Source organism: Chiloscyllium plagiosum, unplaced genomic scaffold (genome assembly GCF_037043375.1).
Source record: "Chiloscyllium plagiosum isolate Xiang-an unplaced genomic scaffold, Cpla_swu_hap1 HiC_scaffold_21, whole genome shotgun sequence".
Taxonomy (NCBI): domain Eukaryota; kingdom Metazoa; phylum Chordata; class Chondrichthyes; order Orectolobiformes; family Hemiscylliidae; genus Chiloscyllium; species Chiloscyllium plagiosum.
Window position 1 is genome coordinate 28,479,478 of NW_028270159.1, and position 3,290 is coordinate 28,482,767.

Here is a 3,290-nt window from a genome sequence, read left to right on the forward strand (position 1 = left end):
AATTGAATTAGCAAGAGAACCAAATCAATTTCTTGGTGAAATATGCATGTTCTTCCTATAAGCGACAATCAGCTGGGCAAGCTGGGAAATGTAGTCCTGATATATTCCACAATAACCAATACTGAAACTTGCTTGGGATTGAGTGTAATTCACTAAGTGCAGAATTTACTAAAAAAAAAGGGAGAAGCTGACTGGGGTGGGGAGGCAGGAAATCTCACTGGGAAGAGAGGGGAACTGACTGGATGCAAAGCATCTTAAATGCACCCATGAAGTGATTTAACAACATACAATTACAGATTTCCTAAAAGGCAGAATATTATAATGCAATTTAAATTACTTCACTGAACACATATTTGCAGTCACTACCAAAGGAGTGCTGCAGGGCACAGATGTATGAAACTGGAGCCGGTAGTTGGGGGTGAGGGGGTAAAGTAACTGCGGCTGCCCAAGCTGGTCAGGATGATAGGTAGCACAGTTGAGGGTAATGGGAGTGATGGGGGGGGGGGGGCGAGAGGGGGGGCGCGAGAGGGGGGGGGGCGAGAGGGGGGGGGGCGAGAGGGGGGGGGGCGAGAGGGGGGGGGGCGAGAGGGGGGGGGGGGCGGGGGGGGGGCGAGAGGGGGGGGGCGAGAGGGGGGGGGGCGAGAGGGGGGGGGCGAGAGGGGGGGGGCGAGAGGGGGGGGGGCGAGAGGGGGGGGGCGAGAGGGGGGGGGCGAGAGGGGGGGGGCGAGAGGGGGGGGGCGAGAGGGGGGGGCGAGAGGGGGGGGGCGAGAGGGGGGGGCGAGAGGGGGGGGCGAGAGGGGTGGGGGCGAGAGGGGGGGGGCGAGAGGGGGGGGGCGAGAGGGGGGGGGCGAGAGGGGGGGGGCGAGAGGGGGGGGGCGAGAGGGGGGGGGCGAGGGGGGGGGGCGAGAGGGGGGGGGCGAGAGGGGGGGGGCGAGAGGGGGGGGGCGAGAGGGGGGGGGCGAGAGGGGGGGGGCGAGAGGGGGGGGGCGAGAGGGGGGGGTGAGGGGGGGAGTGGGAGGGTGGTGGGGAGTGGGAGGGTGGTGGGGGGTGGGAGGGTGGTGGGGGGGGCGAGAGTGGGAGGGTGGTGGGGGGGGAGAGTGGGAGGGTGGTGGGGGGGAGAGTGGGAGGGTGGTGGGGGGGAGAGTGGGAGGGTGGTGGGCGGGAGGGGGAGTGGGGGGAGGGGTTCAGACGGGGGGAGGGGTTCAGACGGGGGGGAGGGGTTCAGACTGGGGGGGGAGGGGTTCAGACTGGGGGGGGGAGGGGTTCAGACTGGGGGGGGGAGGGGTTCAGACTGGGGGGGGGAGGGGTTCAGACTGGGGGAGAGAGAGAGGGATGCAGACCGGGCGGGGGGTGCAGACCGGGTGGGGGGGGTTGGGGGGGTGCAGACTGGGTGGGGGGGGTGCAGACTGGGTGGGGGGGGTGCAGACTGGGTGGGGGGGGTTGGGGGGGTGCAGACCGGGTGGGGGGGGGGGTTGGGGGGGTGCAGACCGGGCGGGGGGGGGGGTTGGGGGGGTGCAGACCGGGCGGGGGGGGGTTGGGGGGGTGCAGACCGGGCGGGGGGGGGTTGGGGGGTGCAGAACGGGCGGGGGGGGGGGGGGTTGGGGGGTGCAGAACGGGCGGGGGGGGGGGGTTGGGGGGTGCAGAACGGGCGGGGGGGGGGTTGGGGGGTGCAGAACGGGCGGGGGGGGGGGGGGGGTTGGGGGGTGCAGACCGGGCGGGGGGGGGGGGGGGGTTGGGGGGTGCAGACCGGGCGGGGTTGGGGGGTGCAGACCGGGCGGGGGGGGGGGGGGGTTGGGGGGTGCAGACCGGGCGGGGGGGGGGGGGGGGGGGGGGTTGGGGGGGGTTGGGGGGTGCAGACCGGGCGGGGGGGTTGGGGGGTGCAGACCGGGCGGGGGGGGGGGGGGGGGGGGGTTGGGGGGTGCAGACCGGGCGGGGGGGGGGGGGGGGGGGGGGTTGGGGGGTGCAGACCGGGCGGGGGGGGGGGGGTTGGGGGGTGCAGACCGGGCGGGGGGGGGGGGTTGGGGGGGTGCAGACCGGGCGGGGGGGGGTTGGGGGGGTGCAGACCGGGCGGGGGGTTGGGGGGGGTGCAGACCGGGCGGGGGGTTGGGGGGGGTGCAGACCGGGCGGGGGGTTGGGGGGGAGGTGCAGACCGTGCGTGGGGGGGGGGGGGGGGGGAGAGGTGCAGACCGTGCGTGGGGGGGGGGGGGGGGGAGAGGTGCAGACCGTGCGTGGGGGGGGGGGGGGGTGCAGACCGTGCGTGGGGGGGGGGGGGGGGGGGGGTGCAGACCGTGCGTGGGGGGGGGGTGCAGACCGTGCGTGGGGGGGGGGGGGGGGGTGCAGACCGTGCGTGGGGGGGGGGGGGGGGTGCAGACCGTGCGTGGGGGGGGGGGGGGGCGCAGACCGTGCGTGGGGGGGGGCGCAGACCGGGCGGGGGGGGGGTGCAGACTGGGCGTGGGGGGGGGGGGATGCAGACCGGGCGTGGGGGGGGGGGGGGGGTGCAGACCGGGGGGGGGGGTGCAGACCGGGCGGGGGGGGGGGGGGTGCAGACCGGGCGGGGGGGGGGGGGGGGGGGGTGCAGACCGGGCGGGGGGGGGGGTGCAGACCGGGCGGGGGCGGGGGGGGGGGTGCAGACCGGGCGGGGGGGGGGGGGTGCAGAGCGGGGGGGGGGGGGCAAGCACAGGGAGGTGGAGGGGTGTTGACTGGGGGAGGGGCTGCACAGGGACGTGTGGTGGAGGGGTGTAGAAGTTTGCAGCTTCTCAGTGAACCATTGCAGAGATCAGGGACATGCGCAATGCTGGGCCGGAGCTGAGGTTACCGGAGACCCCGGGCTTCGACCCTTCCCCAGCAGTTGTGAACCCAGCCGACAGCGAGCATCCAGCTCCCCGCAACTGGGGATCGCCGAGCCCGGGTGCGAGGCTGGAGGAAGGACGCCCGGGCCTCGGTCCCCCCGAGCGGCGAACGGGACAGAGCAAGAGCGGCGGTGGAAGAGGAGACTCCTCCACCCGCTCCTTCTGTCCGAGCCCGGTCCTCAGTGTTCGGGCGTTCGGGGACACGGTTCTGGCTTCGCTGTGGAGAAAGTAAACAAACGGCGGAGCTTCTCTTACCCTCCACAGCCTCCCCACGACGTCATTCGCACTCTCACCGGGCTCCCCAGGCCAATGCGCATGCGCCCATCTCCCCACACGCCCTGCGGGTCCGTGCGCATGCGTTTTGCACTGTCCGTTGGTTCGTCCGCCTCCGGACCAGTACGCATGCGCCTCCACCGTCGCCCCCTCCGACCGGTGCGCACA

General features: G+C 73.4%; 1 protein-coding gene across 1 annotated transcript in view; it reads right to left on the minus strand.

The window, feature by feature from the left end:
- rabgap1 (RAB GTPase activating protein 1) overlaps window positions 1-3,152 on the minus strand; it is a 196,353-nt gene extending 193,201 nt beyond the window's left edge. The window contains exon 1 of the mRNA XM_043720124.2: window positions 3,105-3,152. The gene's annotated coding sequence lies outside the window, so the exon portion shown is untranslated. The remainder of the gene's footprint in view (window positions 1-3,104) is intronic.
- Between the last annotated feature and the right edge of the window lie 138 nt (window positions 3,153-3,290).